This window comes from Bubalus bubalis, chromosome 7 (genome assembly GCF_019923935.1).
Source record: "Bubalus bubalis isolate 160015118507 breed Murrah chromosome 7, NDDB_SH_1, whole genome shotgun sequence".
NCBI classification, from domain to species: domain Eukaryota; kingdom Metazoa; phylum Chordata; class Mammalia; order Artiodactyla; family Bovidae; genus Bubalus; species Bubalus bubalis.
The window spans coordinates 1,944,113-1,969,381 of NC_059163.1; the positions used below are offsets into that span (position 1 = coordinate 1,944,113).

The following is a 25,269-nucleotide window of genomic DNA, read 5'->3' on the forward strand; positions in this document are numbered from 1 at the left end:
CTGGAATACTGAATGTGCTCCGCTTTCTGCCCAGGGTGTTTGATTATTTTGGAAAATAGGGAATTTCTTCAGGGAGACATTTCCGGCTTTTTGTCAGACAGTAATAGTATGAATTTTGTTTGTCTCTATAGTTTGTAATGATAGTAGTCGCATTTAGGAGACTTATTAATTCATGGAACTTTTAGAAAGGCCTTCAGTGTGCCAGGCATTGCACTGGGTGGGCATCGGGCATCAAACACAACAGGAGCAGAGGGCCCACTTCAAGGGCTCGTGGCTCATCAGATCAGAGAGCGTAGAAGCCCATGAGGATGAGGACACGGAGACTCCTGCTAGGGGCTTCTCTGTAGGCACAGGAGCGCTCTCCAGATCATTGAAATGTTTCATATCACTCACTCACAGTTATTTTATTATTTCTACTTTATAAAAATCAAGCTAGCAGTTTTAAAGTATGTTTTACTTTTTCTTGGTGGATAATTTCCATTTTGATGTCTTCATAATGCCCTGGGGTGAAGTAGAAGCCTCAGGAAAATAGTGCACAATTTGCTGACTACAGCTATGGAAGGTTGCCAGTACCTTTTTAAAATGAATTATTTGTATGTTATTTCAGCTCTTGACCCCAGATTTTATTGTGCTGTGAAAACAGCCATGATGTCATCTTTAGTCTCAGTAAAAATCAAGACTGAATGAGAGTTGCAAGGGTACATGAGTTACATCGTATGTGATGTATGTTTTTTTCCCCCTGAAGGAGTGTATGGATTGTGCTTTTATTTTTTATTTTTTGGCCAGATCTGATGAATTGCAGTATCTTACTTCCCTGACCAGGGATTGATCTTGGGCCCCAGCAGTGAAAGCATCGAGTCCTAACCACTGGATGGTCAGCGAATTTGGTTCGTGCTTTTAAATTCAGATAAGCAGAACATTTGTAGCTATATAATCTGAGCTATAATCTAACTTTCAGAGTAGTTTCAAGGATTAGAAATTATATAAAGTATAGTTTGATTGCTAAGTGGTTTGGAGTTTATTCTTTTTCTAACTTCTTAGTAAGAAGTTGATCACATACTTATTTTTAATAGAAGTGTTGAGGGCTATCCATTTATGTAGAAACATTGAAGGCTATACATTTGTCTAGAAGTAGGTCTTTAGTAAACCCAGCAGTTTCAAAGTATAATATTTTTATTATGTGTGTTCAGATTTTCATTATGATTTCTTCTTTGGCCTGACATTATTTAAAAGTATGCTTTTAAATTTCCAAATATATGTTTTAAAAGATTGTTATCGACTTGTTTTAATTACATTGTGATCAGAGTGATGTTTTGTATGTACCAGTTCGCTGGAATTTGTTGAGATTTTTAGTTCCATCCAGATGTGAGGTGAATGTTTAATAAACATTCATAGTATTCTAGAGAAGAATTTTTCCAAGGATGTCATTTTCAAAATATTTGTTTGTTTCTTTTGACCCTGCTGTGGGGCTTGTGGATCTCAGGCCCCGCTCAGTTCTGGCACCGCAGTGAAAGTGCTGACGCCTAACCACTGGGCCACCAGGGGGTGCCCATGAAATGGATTGTTTTGGAAAGTAGGGAGCTGCAAGGTTCTATTTCTTCTGATGATCTTTTGATGACATGGTTCTTTTTTTCTGTTTACTGTTCGCCGATTTTTTTTTACTGTTTTGCCTGTTAACAATTAGCTGATGATTTGGTGTTAATCTCTGCATTATGGGTTAAATCACCCACTGTGATGGTGCATGCATGCGTGCGCAGTCAGTTCAGTCATGTCCAACTCTTTGTGACCCTGTGGACTGTAGCCCGCCAGGCTTCTTTGTCCTTGAGATTCTCCAGGCAAGAATACTAGAGTGGGCTGCCATTCCTCCTCCAGGGATCTTCCCAACCCAAGGATTGAACCCACGTCTGCTGCATTACAGGCAGATTCTTTTCCCACTGAGCCACCTGGGAAGCCCACCATTATGATGGTAGATTTTCAGTTTCTGAGTTTTTACTGTTTTTGCTTTATATGTGTTGACACCATTTTATTAGGCATATATATATATGAATATTTTATTGTTAACTTGAAAATTTTTTTTTATCACATTTTAGAATGGCGCTACCATTCTAAAGAAATGGTTTTCTTTTCCATGGTCTTTATTATCTCAACATTAATATAGATATTCCAGCTTTCTTTTGGTTGTTGTTTGCTTGGTATGCATATTTTCATCCATTTACTTTCAAACTTTTTATGTTCTGTTCTTATGTTTTATGATTATATTAATTGTTTTTTCTGTGGCTGCTTTAACAGATTACCACAAACTTGGTGCTTTAAAACAAGAGAGATTTTCTCTCACAGTTTTGGAGGCCAGAAATCCAAAACCAGTATCACCAGGCCAAAACCTCTGTGTTGATGGGAGCGTACGTCCCCTCAAGTTGTAGTGGAGAGAGTTTGTTCTTGACTCCCATGGCTGTCAGCATTCTTTGGCTGTAGCGGCACCACTCCATCCTCTGAGGCCCTGGTCAGATTGCCCTCTTCTCTTGTCTTTGTAGCCAGCATCTCTGCCTCCTTTTTGTAAGGATGCTGGTGATTGCATTTAGGGTCCATCCAGGTAATCCAGGATAATCTCACCATTCTCAGTACCTTAATTACATTTCCAGAATCTTTGCAACATAAAGTAAGGTTATTGGTAACAGGGATTTGATTTAGGTCATACCTGAATGGTCTAGTGGTTTTCCCTACTTTCTTCAATTTCAGTCTGAATTTGGCAATAAGGAGTTCATGGTCTGAGCCACAGTCAGCTCCTGGTCTTGTTTTTGCTGACTGTATAGAGCTTCTCCATCTTTGGCTGCAAAGAGTATAATCGATCTGATTTCGGTGTTGACCGTCTGGTGATGTCCAGGTATAGAGTCTTCTCTTGTGTTGTTGGAAGAGGGTGTTTGTTATGACCAGTGCATTTTCTTGGCAAACTCTATTAGTCTTTGCCCTGCTTCATTCCGTATTCCAAGGCCAAATTTGCCTGTTACTCCAGGTGTTTCTTGACTTCCTGCTTTTGCATTCCAGTCCCCTGTAATGAAAAGGACATCTTTTTTGGGTGTTAGTTCTAAAAGGTCTTGTAGGTCTTCATAGAGCCGTTCAACTTCAGCTTCTTCAGCGTTACTGGTTGGGGCATAGACTTGGATTACTGTGATATTGAATGGTTTGCCTTGGAAACGAACAAAGATCATTCTGTCGTTTTTGAGATTGCATCCAAGTACTGTATTTCAGACTCTTTTGTGATCATGATGGCTACTCCATTTCTTCTGAGGGATTCCTGCCCACAGTACTAGATATAATGGTCATCTGAGTTAAATTCACCCATTCCAGTCCATTTCAGTTCGCTGATTCCTAGAATGTCAACATTCACTCTTGCCATCTCTTGTTTGACCACTTCCAATTTGCCTTGATTCATGGACCTGACATTCCAGCCCTGGGATTTCTTTGGAAGGAATGGTGCTAAAGCTGAAACTCCAGTACTTTGGCCACCTCATGCGAAGAGTTGACTCATTGGAAAAGACTCTGATGCTGGGAGGGACTGGGGACAAGAGGAGAAGGGGACAACAGAGGATGAGATGGCTGGATGGCATCACTGACTCCATGGACGTGAGTCTGAGTGAACTCCGGGAGTTGGTGATGGACAGGGAGGCCTGGCGTGCTGCGATTCATGGGGTCGCAAAGAGTCGGACACGACTGAGCGACTGATGTGATGTGATGTGATCTGATCGGTAACAGGGATTAGGACTGATTTCTCTGGGGATCGTCACCAAACCTACCACAGTGGGTATTATTATATCTGTCTTTTAACTGGTGTAATAACATTTCCATTTATTGTGATTCTGACAGATTTGTACTTTTTCTGTCATCTTACAATTTGTCTTCTATTTGTAATTCCCCCCCTCCATTCTTGCCTTTTTGAACAACAAGGTTGTTTGGCTTTTTTTTCATCATGTATTCTCCTTGTTGGTTTGGATTACATAATCTGTTATGTTCTTTTCATGGTTGTCCTTGAAATTTTGCCATGCGTATTTAACAAAGTGAAATTAGTTTCATATTCCACTGTCAGACAAAACAAAGACATTAAAATACTTTAATTCCAATTAAATCCAGTGATCAAGTTACCTGTTACTTTGTCCAGTATTTTAGTCTAGCCTTTTTTTTAAACGCCTAGATTGGACAACAGCATCATTATATTTTTCAAAAACACGTTTAGATTCGCTTTCACATTTAGCAGTTTCTTTACTCATGATGCTTACTACTATTCTGATTTTTACCCTGGGATTATTTTTTTCTTCATTCTCCAGTCAGGAATACTGGAGTGGGTTGACATTGCCTTCAGGGGATCTTCCTGACCCAGGGATCGAACCCAAGTATCTTGCATTGCAGGTAGACTCTTTACCGTCTGAGCCACCAGGGAATCCCTTTTCTTCATTAGAAACTCCTTTACTGTAGGTTTGTAGGTAGTAACTCTGTTTTTGTTTATCTGGAATGGCATTATCTCGTAGGCATTCTTCAAAAATAGTCTTGCTTGGTATGGAAATCTAGATTGACGGGTATTTCCCTTGCAGTAGGTTCTCTACTTTTGTTGCTTCTGTTACAAGTTTGCTGATAGTCTGACTGTTATTCCTAGGTAGGTGATGTCTTTTTTTTTCCTTTGTCTGCTTTTAGAAAAAACTTTTTTGCCTTAGCTATTGTGCAGAATGATTACAGTATTTATGAGGAAGAGATTTACTTTGCTTGACATTTGTGGACTCATGTCTTTCAGTTACGTAGGATTGTCAGCCATTCCCTCTACATTTCTTATTCTGTCTTTTGCCATAATTTGCATCTCCTTGTCTCTCTGTGCTTGTTCTCTGGTTAATTTCTTTTCAATCTGTCTTTTAATTCACTGATTCCTGTTTGTATGAAAGGTGCTATTAATTCATTGTTGATTAAACTTTTTTGTTTCTAAATTATTTCATTTCTAAAAGTTGTTTGGTTTCTTTTTCAGCTCTTCTTGCTTATTTTAGATAGTCCCTGGGGAGTGTCATATTTATGATTAATTTATTTTTAAGCACTTCATACATAGTTATTCTGTGTCTTGCTTAGTAATTCTAGTATCTGAAGTCTTTGAGGGCCCTGACCTGTAAGATATTTATTTCTTCAGTGATTGTCACTTATGGAGATTGTTTTTGGGTTTATTGAATTTTTAACTTGGACCACATTTGGTTGAAGCGACTTAGCAGCAGCAGCAACCTGTGGGATAACCTGAGGATGTTTTTCCCTGAGATGATTTTATTGTCTTCTACTGGGACCCAGAGTTATTCAGCCTGAGACCATTCCCACCCCTGATAGAGCTCAGCTCATCAGCTGCTCCTTTTTTTGCCTCTACCAGCTGAGATTTTGTCATCTGACTTCTGGTCATGTCACTTTCTGTGAGCGATTCCAATTCAGAGTTCTGGTTTTGGTCTCAAGGTTTTGGCTGTTATTGCTGTAGTTGTTGTTTTGCCCTTGGGAGTTTTATGTATTTCTTACATGCAAATAATATTTAGAAAATAACAGTATGGAACATCTTATTTGAGTGGTGAGGACTCTAAAATTTTCTTTCTTACGTGAGCTCTCCAAATGGTATTTGTTAGTAATGGGAATAGTGGTTGTGTATTGGTATAAAACTTAGTAAGACTTAGTATGAGGTGATTCTAAAATGCACAGTTTGAAGGTCAGTGGAGTTGATGTTTTTGGTACAGGAAAGAGCAAGCTACAGCTTGACCAGCATATGAGACTTGGCTAAAGTCATGTGCACAGTTTTTTCACCTATAAAATGATCACGTGGTTTCTCAAGTTCTTTCTGGTGCTAAAAATGCGTACTTACAAGGTTTTGTCTCACTGCTCTTTATGTCTGTTATGTTAATTTAATCAGCATTATTTAAAATCTGTGTTTAGAGAATTGTGTAGGGAATTTTGGAAGGTGAAGCATTTAATAGCTCCCTGCTTCAGTAAGCTTGAAGTCTAGGAATTGTATTAAAAATTGACAGTACAGAGCAGTGAGATATCTGTAAGAGGGAACTCAAAAAGTGGTACTGCTCTGTGTTCCCTGTGCTTGTATTGAGGAACACAGTGCCCATCATAGAATGTTCTTCTAGTGTTCTTTTTAAAATATATATATAATTTTTATTTATTTATTTTTGGCTGTGCTGGGTCTTCATTGATGTGAGGGCTTTTCTCTAGTTGTGACGAGCAGGAACTAGTCTCTGATTGTGGCGGGCAGGCTTCTCATTGCGGTGGCTCCTCTTGTTGGAGTCTCTTAAGGCACGCGGGCTTCCGTAGTTGTGGTTCCCAGACTCAGGAGCAGGCTCAGTAGTTGTGGTGTGTGGGCTTAGCTGCTTCACAGATGTGGGATCCTCCTGGACCAGGGATCAAACCGCTGTCTCCTGAATTGGCAAGTGGACTCTATCACTGAGCTACCAAGGAGGCTCTCAGTCTAAAGATGCTAATGCTGCTTGTAATAATAATAATGAGGAGGAACAACAACCACCATTCTATTTACTGTGTGCCAAGCATTGTATGAAACATTTGATGTAAATTAACTCATTTAATTTTAAGGAAGTAAATAATATCATTCCCATTGACGGGTGAAGAAACTGAAGCATAGAGTGCGCGTGTGTGTGCTCAGTTGCTTAGTTGTGTTGGACTCTTTGCGACCCCATGGACTGTAGCCTGCAGACTGTCCATGAGATTTTCCAGGCAAGAATACTGGAGTGGGTTGCCATTTCTTTATACAGGGGATCTTCCCCACCCAGGGATCGAACCCACGTCTCCTGCGTCTCCTGCATTGGCAGGCGGATTCCTTATCGCTGAGCCACCTGGGAAGTTTATAGAGAGATTAAAAATGTGGCTAAGGTTATGCAGCTAGAAAATGGTAAACTGGGATCAGAACCCAGGAGGCTTGGCTTGAGGGTCTCTACTCTAGATATGAATTGAGCACATTTATTAATCAGCAATGAGAGGCTAGCAGAATTTTTATGAAGACCCAAGCCAGATGTTTTGTGTATCAATATTATCTCTCAGATTTTGGAAATATAAACAGAATAGGGTGCATTACAGTTCACTTAAATTTGTTCAGTTGAACAGATGGTTGGTTGGCTTATCTTTGGCTGCCTCACCCAGAGTTGTTTTTAAAACCACACCCAAGTCTCTTTCCGTAACCTACACTACAGTATTGATTTAGAAATTGAGTTAGAGAAACTTCACTACTTTATTTGTGCTCCATGTGTTGATAGAACACAGTACTTTCAATAGAATGTTTTTAATTAAGTATTTTAACGTTTAGTTGGTTAAACTTCATGTTCTTGAAGCTTTTGAAATGGACTTCTTTAGCGGCTGCTTTCACATTCTCATCAGATACTGGATCATCACAGTATTCCCGGCTTGTCGGGCACTCACTGTGCCACACACTGCACTAGATAGTTCACACTCACTGTTTCTAACTGTCCACACAGCCCTGAAGCGTGATTTGAGTATATTTTATTACAAATGAGGAAACCGAGGTGAAAAAGACGACACTGAAGACTGTGAGGCGGTAGCGGATGCTGCTGGTGCGCAGTGGAAACGTTCTCCACTGGGCCTGGGTGGGGGTGGAGAAACTCACGCCTCAGTGTCCAGGGAGAAGGCAGTGGGAGAACTGGAAAGAGCCATCCCAGGAAATTCCAGATGGATTCAGGAAAGATGTTTAAAATTATAAGGACTGTAGAGAAAAAGCAAAATAATGTTTATCAGAGATAATTCCTAAAACTTCTTGGAACAGTTTCTCATACATGTGCCAATGAAGGAATAACTTTCTATTTAAAAGGAGAAGAATTCGAAGGAAGAGGTTTGCAGACCAAAATATTAAAATGTTAAAATGTTTGCTCACTGAAAAATAAAACTATGAAAGATAATACTCTGGAAATGTCAAATATGACAAAAGGTCATTCTAAATATACAGTTTAATTCAAATTTGTAGGAATAAATACATCAAGATTTCAATGATAGGCAGGTGGACAGAGAAATTAATAGACAGTAATGGAAATTTCAGATGTAAATAAACATATAAAAAGCATTCATCCTTTCCTGCTAATCAGAGAAATACCAAATAAAGCAGCCACTTCTGATCCATCAAATAAGGGACATTTTTCTGATACCTCTGCTTCCTTTTCAGAGTATGTGAGCTTAAAAGGAACTGAAACTTTTTATTTCATCCTAACCCATGTGGAGAGTTACTTATGCTGTAAATTTTCTTTTCCAATTTATACCGTTTCATTTAGCAACTGTTTTTTGAGCTCCCATTCTAGGCAAGGTCCCACATTAGGATTTTTTAAAAGGCTCAAAATTCTCCAAGCCAGGCTTCAGGAATACGTGAACCATGAACTTCCAGATGTTCAAGCTGGTTTTAGAAAAGGCAGAGGAACCAGAGATCAAATTGCCAACGTCCGCTGGATCATGGAAAAAGCAAGAGAGTTTCAGGAAAACATCTATTTCTGCTTTATTGACTATGCCAAAGCCTTTGACTGTGTGGATCACAATAAACTGTGGAAAATTCTGAAAGATGGAAATACCTGACCACCTGACCTGCCTCTTGAGAAACCTATATGCAGGTCAGGAAGCAACAGTTAGAACTGGACATGGAACAACAGACTGGTTCCAAATAGGAAAAGGAGTACGTCAAGGCTGTATATTATCACCCTGCTTATTTAACTTATATGCAGAGTATGTCATGAGAAACGCTGGACTGGAAGAAGCACAAGCTGATATCAAGACTGCCAGGAGAAATATCAATAACCTCAGATATACAGATGACACCACCTTTATGGCAGAAAGTGAAGAGGAACTCAAAAGCCTCTTGATGAAAGTGAAAGAGGAGAGTGAAAAAGTTGGCTTAAAGCTCAATGTTCAGAAAACTAAGATCATGGCATCTTGTCCCATCACTTCATGGGAAATAGATGGGGAAACAGTGGAAACAGTGTCAGACTTTATTTTTTGGGGCTCCAAAATCACTGTAGATGGTGATTGCAGCTGTGAGATTAAAAGATGCTTACTCCTTGGAGGGAAAGTTATGACCAACCTAGATAGCATATTCAACAACAGAAACATTACCTTGCCAACAAAGGTCCATCTAGTCAAGGCTATGGCTTTTCCAGTGGTCATGTATGGATGTGAGAGTTGGACTGTGAAGAAAGCTGAGCACTGAAGAATTGATGCCTTTGAACTGTGGTGTTGGAGAAGACTCTTGAGAGTCCCTTGGACTGCAAGGAGATCCAACCAGTCCACAAGAAAGGAGATCAGTCCTGGGTGTTCCTTGGAAGGAATGATGCTAAAGCTGAAACTCCAGTACTTTGGCCACCTCATGCGAAGAGTTGACTCATTGGAAAAGACTCTGATGCTGGGAGGGATTGAGGGCAGGAGGAGAAGGGGATGACAGAGGATAAGATGGCTGGATGGCATCACTGACTCGATGGACATGAGTTTAAGTGAACTCCGGGAGTTGGTGATGGACAGGGAGGCCTGGCGTGCTGCGATTCATGGGGTCACAAAGAGTCGGACACAACTGAGTGACTGAACTGAACTGAACTTTGGGGGGTTATTTATTTTATTTATGCTGTTGCAGTTATTTGAGAGTGCTTTGTATTTTTATTGGCTTGTTAAAATATGCTATTCAGTTCAATCACTCAGTTGTGTCCAACTCTTTACACGCCATGGACTGAAGCACACCAGCCTTCCTTGTCCATCACCATCTCCCAGAGCTCGCTCAAACTCAGGTCCATTGATTCCGTGATGCCATCCAGCCATCTCATCCTCTGTCGTCCCCTTCTCCTCCTGCCCTCAATCTTCCCCAGCATTAGGATCTTTTCTAGTGAGTCAGTTCTTTGCATCAGGTGGCCAAAGTATTGGGACTTCAACTTCAGCATCAGTCCTTCCAATGAATATTCAGGACTGATTTCCTTTAGGATAGACTGGTTTGATCTCCTTGCAGTCCAAGGGACTCTCAAGAGTCTCCAACACCACAGTTCAAAAGCATCAATTCTTCGGCGCTCAACTTTCTTTATGATCCAGCTCTCACATCCATACGTGACTATTGGAAAAACCATAGCCTTGACTGCATGGACCTTTGTCCGCAAAGTAATAGCTCTGCTTTTTAATATGCTCTCTAGGTTGGTCATAGAGAAGGCAATGGCAACCCACTCCAGTACTCTTGCCTGGAAAATCCCATGGACGGAGGAGCCTGCTGGGCTGCAGTCCATGGGGTTGCTGAGAGTAGGGCACGACTTCACTTTCACTTTTCACTTTGTGCATTGGAGAAGGAAATGGCAACCCACTCCAGTGTTCTTGCCTGGAGAATCCCAGGGACGGGAGAGCCTGGTGGGCTGCTGTCTATGGGGTCGCACAGAGTCGGACACGACTGAAGCAACTTAGCAGCAGCAGCAGGTTGATCTTAGCTTTTCTTCCAAGGAGGAAGCGTCTTTTAATTTCATGACTGTGGTCACCACCTGCACTGATTTTGGAGTCAAAGAAAATAAAGCCTCTCATGTTTCCATTGTTTCCCCATCTATTTGCCATAAAGTGATGGGACCAGATGCCATGATCTTAGTTTTCTGAATGTTGAATTTTAAGCCAGCTTTTTCACTCGCCTGTTTCACTTTCATCAAGAGGCTCTTTAGTTCCTCTTTGCTTTCTACCATAATGGTGGTGTCATCTGCATATCTGAGGTTATTGATGTTATCCCAGCAATCTTGATTCCAGTTTGTGCTTCATCCAGCCTGTCATTTTGCATGATATACTCTGCATAGAAGTTAAATAAGCAGGATGACAGTATACAGCATTGATGTATTCTTTTCCCAATTTGGAAGCAGTCAATTGCTCCTTGTCTGGTTCTAACTGTTGGTTCTTGACCTGAATACAGATTCTTCTCAGGAGGCAGGTAAGGTGGTCTGGTGTTCCTATCTCTTTAAGAATTTTCTGTAGTTTATTGTGATCCACCCAGTCAGAGGCTTTAGTGTAGTCAATGAAGCAGAAGTACATGGTTTTTCTGGAATTTTCTTGCTTTTTCTATGATCCATTGGATGTTGGCAATTTGATTGCTGGTTCCTCTGCCCTTTCTAAATCCAGCTTGAACATCTTGAAGTTCTCGGTTCACATACTGTTGAAGCCTCTTTTGGAGAATGTTGGGCATTGCTTTGCTAGCGTGTGAGATGAGTGCAGTTGTGCAGTAGTTTGGACATTCTTTGGCATTGCCTTTTTTTGGGATAGGGATGAAAACTGACCTTTTCCAGTCCTGTGGCCACTGCTGAGTTGTCCAAATTTGCTGGCGTATTGAATGCAGCACTTTAACAGCATCATCTTTTAGGATGAAAGTAGCTCAGCTGGAATTGCATCACCTCCACTAGCTTTGTTCATAGTGATGCTTCCTAAGGCCCACTTTACTTCAAATTCCAGGACTTCTGGCTCTAGGTGAGTTATCATACCATTGTGGTTATCTGGGTCATGAAGATCGTTTTTGTATAGTTCTGTGTATTCTTGCCACCTGTTCTTATATCTTTTGCTGTGTTAGGTCCATACCATTTTTGTCCTTTATTGAGCCCATCTTTGCATGAAATATTCTCTTAGTGTCTAATTTTCTTGAAGAGATCTCTAGTCTTTCCCATTCTGTTGTTTTCCTCTATTTCTTTGCATTGATCACTGAGGAAGGCTTTCTTATCTCTCCCTGCTATTCTTTGGAACTCTGCATTCAGATGGGTGCATCTTTCCTTCTCTGCTTTGCTCGGCCGTCTGTAGGGCCTCCCTGGGTAGCCATCTTTCCTTCTCCGCTTTGCTCGGCCATCTGCAGGGCCTCCCCGGGCAGCCGTCTTTCCTTCTCCGCTTTGCTTGGCCGTCTGCAGGGCCTCCCCGGGCAGCCGTCTTTCCTTCTCCGCTTTGCTCGGCCGTCTGCAGGGCCTGCCTGGGCAGCCGTCTTTCCTTCTTGTGCTGCTTTTTCTTGGGGGTGGTTTTGAGCATCACCGCCTGCACAGTGTCACGAACCTCCGTCCTTAGTTCTTCAGGAACTCTGTCCCTTAAATCTGTTTGTCATTTCCATTGTATAGTCATGAAGGGATTTGATTTAGGTCATACCTGAATGGTCTAGTGGTTTTCCCCACTTTCTTCAATTTAAGTCTGAATTTGGCAATGAGGAGTCTGTGATCTGAGCCACAGTCAGCTCCCAGGTCTTGTTTTTGCTGCCTGTATAGAGCTTCTCCATCTTTGGCTGCAAAGAGTATAATCAAGCTGATTCCTGGTGATGTCCATGTGTAGAGTGATCTCTTGTATTGTTGGAGGAAGGTGTTTGCTATGACCAGTGGGTTCTCTTGGCAAAGCCCTGTTAGCCTTTGCCCTGCTTCATTTTGTACTCCCAAGACCAAACTTGTTACTCCAGGTATCTCTTGACTTCCTATGTTTACATTCCAGTCCCCTATGATGGAAAGGACATTTTTTTTTGGTGTTAGTTCTAGAAGGTCTTGTAGATCATCATAGAGCCATTCAACTTCAGCTTCTTCAGCTGGTTGGGGCATAGGCTTGGATTACTGTGATAGTGAATGGTTTGCCTTGGAAATGAACAGAGATCATTCTGTCGATTTGAGTTTGCACCCAAGTACTGCATTTTGGACTCTCTTGTTGTATTTTGGACTCTCTTGTTGTCTGTGAGGGCTACTCCATTTCTTTTAAGGTATTCTTGCCCACAGTAGTAGATATACTGGTCATCTGAATTAAATTCACCTACTCTGGTCCATTTTAGTTCACTGAATCCTAAAATGTTGATGTTCACTCGAAAGTATGCTGTAGGTTTTCAGAATGTTCTGAACTGTTGTTTGGAAATCAGTTTGAGGTATTGTCATACTTTTGGGCCCTGAGGAGAATTGCCTCCCCTAAGTAAAAGAAGCATGATTATTCATAAGAGGCTTGGGATTGAACAGTTGACTAAATGGACCATTTCTCTCCTTTATTAACCCTAGAAGGTCAGGCTGCAAGGCCAAGGTGCCTAGGTTTTCCTAGACCCGCAGTATAACATACTTGGGAAAGAACAGTTTATTTGATCATTTCAAAACTGGGTCACCACATTCTGGTTAACAGTGATAGTTATTGCTTGGCTAAGTGTCAATTCAAGGTAAAAACATTCTCGTCTTATGCTCGTGTTGTTAGTCCTTCCTCATGTGTTTAACTGGATTGCAGAGTAACTTCCGTATGAAGTCTGTATAGAATTTTCTATACTCACATATGTCTGGTCAGCCTGTGCTTCCTGACTTGCTTGGCTGGGTCTTTCTGGGCCTCTGGTACCATGAGTCTAGAATGCTCCTTTTCTTAATTCCTGACCTTGGGAGTTATCCTTGCTTGAGTCTCCAAATTCAGTCAGCTAGAGACAGATGCAGCTTTAGTTTTGTCTACCAACTTTGGGAATTGACGTAATTCTTAGAAACATAATACCCAGGTTACTTGAAACATAAAACCCAGTTTGACACACATATTGTTGGTTTGCAGCCTGGAACTTCCTTGTGAGTGGTGGACTGAGAGTCCATTTGGAGTTTGTTTAGTTAACTGCTTGTATCCCCAGAGTCTCTTGGTCATACGTCAGTTTTGATTGAATGGGGCAAAGTGATAACTTTTCTTACAGTCAGATGCCTCTGGAATCCAGACTTAGATTAGCATTGCCAGTCCAGAATGTGAGACCTGAGTGTGTATTTGCTCCTCAGTATATGTTTATCGAGGGCCTACTAGGTGTTAGCCTTGTGCAAACAGTAGTGAGTGAGGGAGGTAAGCCTCCTGCTCTCTGGAGAGGTTACATTCTAACCGGGGAGACAGTGGATTTCTGAAGGTAGTACTGATAACTGGCACTTGCTGTGTCAGTACGTGGTTAGTTAGACATCCGTGCTAGACATTTTGTACACATTATGAGGGGCACATTTGTTAGCCTCATTAGTTCAGATGTAGGAGGTGAGATCAGGGAAATTAAGAAATTTACCCAAGCTTACAGAGCATTTGCCTTGGAAACTGAGATCATTCTGTCGTGTTTGAGATTGCATCCAAGTACTGCATTTCAGACTCTTGTTGACTATGAGGGCTACTCCATTTTTTCTAAGGAGTTCTTGCCCACAGTAGTAGATGTTTTGGTCATCTGAATTAAATTGACCCATTCCCATCCATTGTAGTTCACTGATTCTGAACCATTCAACATCCAAACCATTCCAACCATTCAACAGTAATCCAAGTCTGTGCCCCAACCACTAATGCTGAAGAAGCTGAAGTTGACTGGTTCTGTGAAGACCTACAGAACCTTCTAGCACTAATGCCAGAAAATGATGTTCTCTTCATCAGAGGGGACTAGAATGCAAAAGTAGAAGAAAATCAAGAGATACGTGGAGTAACAGGCAAGTTTGGCCTTGGAGTGCAAAATGAAGCAGGGCAAAGGCTAACAGAGCTTTGCCAAGAGAACCCGCTGGTCATGGGAAGCACCTTGCTCCAACAACACAAGAGATCACTCTACACATGGACATCACCGGATGGTCAATACCGAAATCACCTTGATTATATTCTTTGCAGCTGAAGATGGAGAAACTCTATACAGTCAGCAAAAACAAGACCGGGAGCTGACAGTGGCTCAGATCGTGAGTTCCTTATTGCCAAGTTCAGACTTAAATTGAAGAAAGTAGGGAAAACCACTAGACTGAGTATGACCTAGATCAAATCCCTTATTATACAGTGGAGGTGATGAATAGATTCAAGGGATTAGATCTGATAGAGTGCCTGAAGAACTGTGGATGGAGGTTTGTAACACTGTACAGGAGGTGGTGGCCAAAACCGTCCCCAAGAAAAGGAAATGCAAGAAGACAAAGTGGCTGTCTGAGGAGGCCTTAGAGAGAGCAGAGAAGAAAAGCGAAAGGCAAGGGAGGAAGGGGAAGACACACCCAACAGAAGGCAGAGTTCCAGAGAATAACAAGGAGAGAGAAGAAGGCCGCCTTAGGTGACCAATGCAAAGAAATAGAGGAAAAGGATAGAATGGGAAAGCCTAGCGATCTCTTCAAGAAAACGGAGATACCAGGGGAATATCTCATGCAAGGATGGGCACAATAAAGGAGAGAAAGGGCAAGAACCTAACAGAAGCAGAAGAGATTAAGAAAAGGTGGCAAGAATACACACAAGCACTATACAGAAAAGGTATTAATGACCTGGATAACTGTGATAGTGTGATCACTCACCTAGAGCCAGACATCCTGGAATATGAAGAAAAGTGGGCCTTAGGAAGTGTCACTATGAACAAAGCTAGTGGAGGTGATAGAATTCCAGCTGAGTTGTTTCAAATCCTAAAAGATGATGCTGTGAAAGTGCTGCACTCAATGTGCCAGCAAATTTGGTCAACTCAGCAGTGGCCACAGGACTGGAAAAGGTCAGTTTTCATTCCAGTCCCAAAGAAAGGTGGTGACAAAGGATTTTCAAACTACCGCACAATTGTACTCATCTCACACGCTAGGAGAGTAATGCTTAAAATCCTTCAAGCTAGGCTTCAACAGTACGTGAACTGAGACCTTCCAGATGTTCACGCTGAATTTAGAAAAGACAGAGGAACCAGAGATGAGGTTGCCAACATCCGTTTTGATCATAGAAAAAGCAATGAATTCCAGAAAAATATCTGCTTCATTGACTATGCTAAAGTGTTTGACTATGTGGATCACAAGAAACTGTGGGAACTTAAGGAGATGGGAATACCAGACCACCTTACATGCCTCCTGAGAAACCTGTATGAAGTTCAAGTAGCAGCAGTTAGAACTAGATATGGAGCAACGAACTCATTCAAAATTGGGAAAGGAGTTTACCCTGCTTATTTAAGTTATTTGCAGAATACATCATGCGGAATGATGGTCTGAATGAACCACAAGCTGGAATCAAGATTGCTGGAAGAAATACCAATAACCTCAGATAGGCAGATGATACTGCTATAATGGCAGAAAGCGAAAAGGAACTAAAGAGCCTCTTGATGAGGGTAAAAGAGGAATGTGAAAAAGCTGGCTTAAAGCTCAACATTCAAAAAACCTAAGGTCTGGGATGGGGAGGGAGATGGGAGAGAGGTTCAAGTGGGAGAGGTCATATATATACTTACGGGTGATTCATGGTGATGTTTGGCAGAAACCAGCACAGTTCTGTAAAGCAATTATCCTTCGGTTTAAAAAATAAATTTAAAAAAGAAAAGAAAACGAAGATCATGGCATCTGGTCCCATCACTTCATGGCAAATAGAAGGGGAAACAGTGGCAGCAGTGACAGATGTTATTTTCTTGGGCTCCAAAGTCACTGCAGATGCTGAGTGTAACCATGACACTAAGACTCTTGCTCCTTGGGAAAAGTGCTGTTGCAGATCTAAGCATATTAAAGAGTAGGGTCACCTCTCTAATGACAGAGGCCTGTATAGTCAAAGCTGTGACTTTTCCTGTAGACATGTACGGATGCGAGTTGGATTATGAAGAAGGCTGAGCCCCGAGAATTGATGCTTCAAATTGTGGTGCTAGAGAAGACTCCCCCCCCTCCTTTTTTTTTTAAATTTTCTTCTTTGGAGAAGACTTTTGAGAGTCCCTTGGACAGCAAGGAGATCAGTCAGTCCTAAAGCAAATCAACCCTGAATATTCATTGTTAGGACTGATGCTAAAGCTCCAATCCTTTGGCCACCTGATGGGAAGAGCTGAGTCTGAGTCACATAAAGACTCTGATGCTGGGAAAGTGAGGGCAGGAGAAGGGACAACAGAGGATGAGATGGTTGGATGGCATCGACGACTGACTGAATGGACGTGAGTCTGAGCAAACTCAGGGAGGTCGTGAAGGACAGGGAAGCCTGGCGTGCTGTTGTCAGTCCATGGGGTCGCGAAGAGTCGGACACGACTTAGCTACTGGAGCAACTGCAGAGCCAGTAAATGGCTGAGCTGGAGTTTGAACTCAAGCAGTTTAAGTCCAGAGTCTGTACTCTGAAAGTACAGATGAATGCCTTGAAAGGGAAGAAAACCCTGGGTGATGTGAGAGAGCTGGGAAGAGGGGCTGCTCTAAATCTCGCAGTGAGGGAAACTTTCCTCAAAACTTGGATGTGAAATATGACCTGAAACCTGACTGATGAGGAGTAAGGTGCTCAAAGTAGCTGAAGTAAATTTGTTTTGGGCAGAAAAGGGTCTAAAGGTTCTGAGGCAGGAAGGAGCTGGGTGTTTTTGCAGAAGAAGGAGGCCAGTTTATCTGGGACAAGGAGGCAAAAAGATTGCTGGGCCCTAGCTGGAAAGGTCCCTGCTGGCTGGTATCAGCAGTTCAGATTTACTCAGGGACTGTGGGAAGTCACTGAGAGGAATCAGGTAGGAGGAGGACCTGATTTGATTGTGTTTTTATGGAGAATGTGTTACAGGAGTTTGAGTCCAAGCAGGGAGGCTAGGCTGGGGGATGATTAAGAGTTCTGTTTTGGACATGGGTATGAAGGGCCCTCCTAGTGTTAATATCTTTTTTTGCTTATTTACCAAGACGTAACTGAAATATCTCAGTCCTTAAAATGATGATAAGCAGATTTAGTTTCATCCCCTTCTTCCACTCCCAAACAAAGCCACTTCTCACTCCTGGCCTGGCTCCAGATGTTGCTGGAATGCCTGTCACTCTCACCACCTCTGATGCCACCTCAGGATCCCTTCCTTAATGTTGCCACTGACCTCCCCACCCCCATCCTCCCAGTCACCTGCCCATGGCACTGTGCAAGTTATTTATGTAGCTCACTTATTGCCTGGCCCCCTCTGCTAAGTGTATATGTTTCCTGAAGGCAGAAATCTCTGTTTTGTGCATTGAGTCTCCAAGCATCCAGATTGAAGCTAACACAGTGCCTGGCCTGCGTTAGCTTCATGGTAGGAGCAAAAAACTAAGATCATGCCATGTGGTCCATCACTTCATGGCAAATAGTTGGGGAAAAAGTGGAAGCGGTGACAGATTTTATTTTCATGGGCTCCAGAATCACTGCAGAGAGTGACTGCAGCCATGAAATTAAAAGACGCTTGCTCTGTGGGAAAAAAGATAGGAGAGACCTAGACAGCATAGTAAAAGGCAGAGGCATCCATCACTCTGCAAACAAAGGTCCGTATAGTCAAAGCTATGGTTTTTCCAGTAGTCATGTATCAATGTGAGAGTTGGACAGTAAAGAAGGCTGAGTGCCAAAGAATTGATGCTTTTGAACTGTGGTTGGAGAAGACTCTTGAGAGTCCCTCAGACTGCAAGGAGATCCAGCCAGTCCATCCTAAAGGAAATCAGTCCTGAATATTCACTGGGACGACTCATGCTGAAGCTGAAGCTCCATTCCTTCGGCCACTTGATGTGAAGAGTCGACTTACTGGAAAGGACCCTGATGCTGGGAAAGATTGAGGGCAGGAGAAGAAGGGGGCGACAGAGGATGAGATGGTTAGATAGCATTGCCAGGTCAATGGATATGAGTTTGAGCAAACTGCAGAAGATGGTGAAGGGCAGAGGAGCCTGGCATGCTGCAGTCCGTGGGGTTGCAGAAAGTCGGACACGGCTTAGTGACTGAGCAACGACAGGAGGAGCTCGGTAGGCATTCACTGAGGATATCCTTTGGCTTCTACTTCAACTTTAAAAAGTTATTTCTGGGATCTGTCGCTTCTGTGGCACAAGTGTGGACGGAGCCTTTGAGTGTTTGAAATCTCCCCCCACCTCAGTAGGGTCATGTTTGTTTGAAATGGCACATTTTGATTAAATAAAGACTAATAAAATATATGCAGTTTGAGGCATAATTTTCCTTTGTTTCAGTTGGTTTTGGCCATTTCCCCTTATTATGAGAAAATGAAAATTAGGCCATTTTATTCACTTTAAGACCTTCATGGTTTTCCCTTTCAAATATCATTTGGATTATTAAAGCCTTCAGAAGTATTTTGGATATTAACATAGGAAATTCTTATGGTGGTAATAATGAGAAATTATACATACAAGAAAATATCTTTTAATATGTTTTTGAAACCAGTTGCAGTTGTGATAGATGTCTGAAATTTTCAGTTATTTCTCACCAATAATAAAAATAAAGCAAGCAAGAAGGAATTTGGTGTTGTGGAATGTCCATAAAACCTGACCAGGACACTTTGGACCCAGCCTTGTCCAGTAATCATAGCCGCCCTTTAATATGTGTCCACTGGCAAGCACTGCTAAATGCTAAGTAGCATTTTTGAGTCTTATAATATCCCTTGAGGTTTCCATGACAGCTTTCATTTATAGGTGATGAAACTGATTTTCAGAGAGAAGTTAAGCGACTTCAGAAGTTCAGGATCTAGCGGCAAGCTGAGCACTGGACCTCCGGCTTGCCCTCAGCCTGACCTCAGACACACCGGGCTGCTGTTCTCTGCCCGCGATGCCCAGTGTGCGCAGGGCCATCTTCTGCTGTTTCTGAGCCTCAGTTTTCATAGTTCTGAAATGAAGGGGTTAGGTTTAAACGACCACGGAGGTCTTTCTAGCATTGCGTCAGAACGGCGCTCAGGGTCCTCAGGCCTGCCGTGCTGCCTGCAGCTCTGCGTTCCACACTGCTGCCCCGCCCCTCCTGAGCACCGAGAGCAGTGTGAGGCGCTCAGACTGCGCGCGTGTGCAGAGCCCGCCGGCCTTCGGAATGAGTAAGACGACTGGATTTCCCTCGTAACTTTGGACTTCAAGGCCAGTGTGCTGAGTGCCCTGTTCTTCAGCAGTACACCTTGCCTGTCATTCCCTAACTTGGGAAGGGAGGTACTTCATATTCCCTGGATTCATTATGGGATGAAATGCCCTGTTGTGCTTAGAGGCCAAGAACTCCATTGCTTTTGGTAAGTTGGAAATATGCAGTGGCTGCACAGTGGAGCCAGTACTGATTTAAACAAATATTCAGTCATAAATACTTCTGATGTGAACAGAATCATTTTGGAAGACTGACTATGAGGGGCTCATTAACTGAATACTTTCTTAACTCACTTGAAAGTTTGGTTAATATTTCTACCTTGAGATAAGATAGTCTCTTTAGAGCCTACATTTATCACCTGAAAGTCAGGATAGGGCCACCCTGCTAAAGTACTTAACAGTATGTACCAGTTCAGTTCAGTTCAGTCACTCAGTCGTGTCCGACTCTTTGCGACCCCATGGACTGCAGCATGCCAGGCTTCCTTGTCTATCACCAACTCCTGGAGTGTACTCAAACTCACATCCATTGAGTCAGTGATGCCATCCAACCATCTCATTCTCTGTTGTCCCCTTCTCCTCCCACCTTCAATCTTCCCCAGCATCAGGGTCTTTTCCAGTGAGTCAGTTCTTCACATCAGGTGACCAAAATATTGGAGTTTCAGCATCAGTCCTTCCAATGAACACCCAGGATTGATCTCCTTTAGGATAGACTGGTTGGATCTCCTTGCAGTCCAAGGGACTCTCAAGAGTCTTCTCCAACACCACAATTCGAAAGCATCAATTCTTTGGCACTCAGCTTTCTTAATATGGTCCAACTCTCACATCCATACATGACCACTGGAAAAACCATAGCCTTGACTAGATGAACCTTTGTTGGCAAAGTGATTTGTCAGCTTTTTAATATACTGTCTAGTTTTGTCATACCTTTTCTTCCAAAGAGCAAGTGTCTTATTTTCATGGCTGTAGTCACCATCTGCACTGATTTTGGAGCCCAAGAAAATAAAGTCTCTACTGTTTGCATTGTTTAGCCATTTATTTGCCATGAAGTAATGGGACCAGATGCCATGATCTTAGTTTTCTGAATGTTGAGTTTTAAGCCAGTCTTTTCAGTCTCTTTCAGTTTCATCAAGAGGCTTATTAGTTCCTCTTCGCTTTCTGCCATAAGGGTGGTGCCATCTGTGTATCTGAGGTTATTGATATTTCTCCGGATGCCATGACCTCGTCATGATCATTCAGAGGTGACAGTGAAAGATGAGCCGCCCAGGTCGGTAGATGGTGCCCAGCAGACTATATATTAAACTATAGAACTTTAAGACAAATGCTTGATGTCATTACCCTGCTGGAAGGACAAGATACTGTGTATGCTGTTGATTTATACCTTCAGGGATGCTTAGGATTTTATTTATGTGCTTTATGGTGTTTTATTTTTAAACTTTTTATGAATTTAACTTTAAAAATGTATATTTGTACAACAAGGACTCTGCTGGCCTTCTCTGTCCTCTGTCTACCCGGATCCCTCCATTCCTTAAAAGTACAAACCACCATCTTAAATTTCTAGTACATTTGTTCCTACATTTCTTTATGCAAATACAAGCAAATATGAGTGTTTTTCGTATCCTTCCTCCCGCCGCAAGAGGATCTCTAGGCACGCTGCTCTCTGTATCTTGCTTTTCTGGAAATGGGGAATGCTTCGTGAGTTTGTGTGTCATCCTTGCACAGAGGCCATGCCGATCTTCTCTGTATCTTTCCAGTTTTAGTATATGTGCTGCTGAAGTGAGCACTGTACCTTGCTTTTTTTCACTTAATAGTATATCCTTATTTTTGTGAAATTGAGACCACTAAGAATTTGTGTGCTCATAATTATTTCATAGCATAAAGGGTTTTCAATCTCCATCAGCTGATATAAATGTTAATACTTTTCAGAGAGTAAACCTGTGGCAGATTTTTACTGAGACTGATTATTGTGATTTTAAATACTTCGTCTCTTGCTCTAAAGTGGGAAACCTGACACCGTTTTCAGAAGTCCCAGTGTTTGTGTGGACAGAGTATGCATATCTTAGCATTCTCAACAGTTTTGTTCTCGGTTTATTAGTCTTGGCTGAGTCATGCCTTCAGAGCTTTCTTTTATCATTTGTCTTCCACAGAACCAGTTCCTTCACAAATTGGAACATTTAGTTACCATTAAATTCTGAAAAAGCTGCTTGCTTGTTTTTGTGGTGTTTTAACCTTCCTTGCTTACAGCCCTGCCAAGCTTTGCTACCTTCCTCCTCCTTCCCAGAAAGATAAAAGTAAGTTGCTCTCATTGAATGAAATTGAGAAAATGTTTTGTTTCAGTTAAACTGTAAATTTTGAAAGTCATTGATTCAGGAAAAATATAGCTAAAAAAATGAAAATAGTAAGGTAATTGAAGGATGGTTAACAGTATCATGAAGGAACTAAAATAGAGAAAGTGGTTGATGTGGTCAGAGGATAAAATTGAATTCTTTTTTTTCTGCATGTGTTCTGGGCATGAACATCTCAGAATATGTGCATCGGTATAGTAACTGGTGGAAACCCTCCTGTGGAGGGGTAGGTATCTGCTAATTTGTGAAACACCTGGGAGGTAGTGAAGGACAGGGAAGCCTGGCATGCTGCAGCCCATAGGTCTCATAGAGTTGTACATGGCTTAGCGACTTAACAGCAGCAGCACATAAAATTATTTCTCCTGGATTCCTCTCATGAAATCTGAATTGTAGTTTCCTTTGTGAAGTTACTTCTTGAAAGCGCTTAAGAGTATACGGGCTAATATTTGCTCACCTGCTATCTGGAAGTAATGGGTGTTACTTGAAATAGCGTTTTTTTGTTTGCTTGGATGAATTTTGTGAGTTTAGTAATTTAGTGAATTTAGCAGAATTTTGTGAAATTAGTAATGGAAAGTGATTTTATATGCCTCTCCACCATCCACCCACTTAGATTTTGTTGAGGCCTATCGTGTGGCCATCGGTGGGGGAGGCTAGACTGCAGTGTGCTGCCTGCTCTTGGCCAGTGTCCACCTTGTGACTTCCTGTGTGGCAGTTGTGGGTGAGCGTGGCGTTTGGAGCCGGTGGTCTTGGGTTTAGGTCCTGAGTGGCCGTCTACTTATCTGAGGCCTCAGGAACTCCTGCAGGGCTGTCGGAGTGAACTGGTCTCTGTGGAAGCGCGTCCTCCGCAGTGGCCTGTGGCGCTGTCCACGTCCCCTTCACGCATCGGTCACTCTTCTCATCCCTTGCATTTTCTAGCTGCATTTCCTCAGCTGGGCTTGGGGAATATTTGGTATGGAGTTTGTGAATCATGGAGATGGTGACTAGTCTCTATCCTGTTTTATTGCTTTCAGATACATTTTCTCATTTAGCCATTAGGTTAAGAAGGTATTTTTACTTCATGGGTGAGGACTCCCTAAGTGTTGAAATTATACGGTGGAACGAGTGGGACTAACCACTGGTACCTAGCCCAGGGGTCTGTCGTCTGCCCATTACTGTCCACAGAGGGAAGAATCCTTCCCTCAGCGCAGAGGGGCTGTTTAGTAGAAGCAATAAGAGTGCGGTCTCTAAACCATAGTCTTAATTTAAGAGTCTTGCTTTCCCACCATGGCTGTGTAACCTTCAGCAAGTAATTGGAATCTCTTTAATACACCAAAAAATTGATTAAATGCTACAGTAAAGGAAAACTGTAGAAATGTTACAAAGTGTGGAAGATTTAAGCTGGGAACCTGTTAAATCATTCATCCTAAAGGAGAGAAGCAAGAGGGCCCACCCATATAGTTCCTCACTGGAAGGAGCATGAGAGTAGGTAGCTTGGCTAGGCAGCGCTGCTTTGATTCAATTTTACCTTTCCATTTTTTTCTACTTGAGCTTGTGGACACGTGAGGGTGAGAGGTGACGTGTGGTAGTGTTAAAAGCAGGTGCCCTGGCGCCAGGCAGCCTGAGTTACGATCCCGGTAACCCTGCTGCCGGCTTCTCACTGCTTCGTGCCTCTCAGTTTCCTTATCTGTAGGGAAGATAAGTTAATACACGTAAGAAATGAGTTAGATCAGTAATTACCACTTAGTAAGCAGAGCTTATCTTGAACTTTTGAGCAGTTCCGTCTCCAGGGGAACATCTGGAGACCCAGGAATAGAAGGGATCTGATCAGAGTACTTAAAGGCTTTGGGTGAGCCGCGGGGCCCCAGGCAGGGCACAGAACTCCCTGGAGCTGTGAAGAGGAATCTTAAACGCAGGCAGGTGCTTGTCTTTGTGGGGGTGGGCCGGTAGTAGCGTAGGCAGCGGGAGGTGTAGCTCACTGTGGTGGTGCTCTGTCTTTCTTGGGAGGGGGCTCCAGTGCTGGGCTGCTTTGTCAGGAGATGTTAGAATTTCCCCTTTCCTTGCCTGGCTGAGCACCCCTTCCACAGTGAAAGGTTTCTGAGAATTTGCAATGAATTTTTGATGGGGACTTCTTTGTCCCTTCTACTTCCTCACCGAGGCGCCGGGCAGGGTGTGGACTTTCTGTGCTGCACTGTTCTCAGCGCTTTGCCTGGGCTCAGCCTTCAGTATTAGCTCCGCCAAACTTGTTTAAAATCTTGTCATTCTTCCCAGTGAAGGCTCCACCTGTTTTTGTTTGGTTTTATGCTTTTTTCTGGCTTTATTGAGGTATATTTGTCTGTAATATGTTTAAAGTATACAGCGTGATGATTTGATGTGTATATGCATTGTGAAATGATTCCCACAATCCAGTTATTTAACATGCACATCACCTCATCTAGCTGTCCACCCCCTCCCTTTTTTTCGGTGAGACCAGCTTCTGTTTAATGGAGTGTGTCGTTTCATTCTGGGTGCAAACGTTACAGAGCCCTCCCAGAGATGTTGATTGACCAAGTGACTGCCTCCTGCCCCAGGCCAGCCTGGAAGTGCCACTTAGCTCTAAAAGCGTCCCTCCTGTGAAGCTTTCCTGGCGGCCCTCTCTCTCAGTGTCCCGGGGCTGTCATGAATAGCCCCACAGCCTGGGTGACTTGAACCAGGAGGTTATCGTCTCAGTTCTGGAGACCAGACATGCCCGGTCAGGGTGTCAGCAGGGCAGGTTTCTTCTGAGACGGTGAGGGGGCCTCTGAACATGGCCTTCCCCCTGTAGTCATGTCTGTGTCCCGAGGTCCCGCCTGCATAAGGACGCCAGTCAGATTGAGGTGGGGGCTGGATGGGCCCCAGGCTGAGGGGCCACAGTTCCTCCCCTGTGGACAGACATTCCAAAGTATCGAGAAGGAGGAGAGCGGAGGCCTGTCCAGAGGAGAGAGAGACCACATATCCCTCCTTTTCGAAGTCAGGGGGACCTCCCTGACTGCACATGCCCAGAAAGGCTCCTTGGAGGTCAAAAGGGAGGGGGCCTCCCCTCTACAGTAAGTGATGTCAGCCTACCCACAGGCCTCTTTGCTAAAATCTACCTTGACTGAGTTGGAGAAGGAAAATGGCAACCCACTCCAGTGTTCTTGCCTGGAGAATCCCAGGGACGGGGGAGCCTGGTGGGCTGCCATCTATGGGGTCGCACAGAGTCGGACACGACTGAAGCGACTTAG

The 25,269-nt window shown here is 42.9% G+C and overlaps 1 protein-coding gene and 1 non-coding gene across 11 annotated transcripts in view; one reads left to right on the top strand and one right to left on the bottom strand.

Annotated features, from left to right (window-relative positions):
• Positions 1-25,269, top strand: part of ADD1 (adducin 1) — a 90,882-nt gene that overhangs the window by 16,825 nt on the left and 48,788 nt on the right. The window lies entirely within an intron of this gene.
• LOC112586331 lies at positions 21,384-21,490 on the bottom strand. Its single transcript, XR_003110791.1, has one exon. It is a non-coding gene; the product is annotated as a U6 spliceosomal RNA (small nuclear RNA).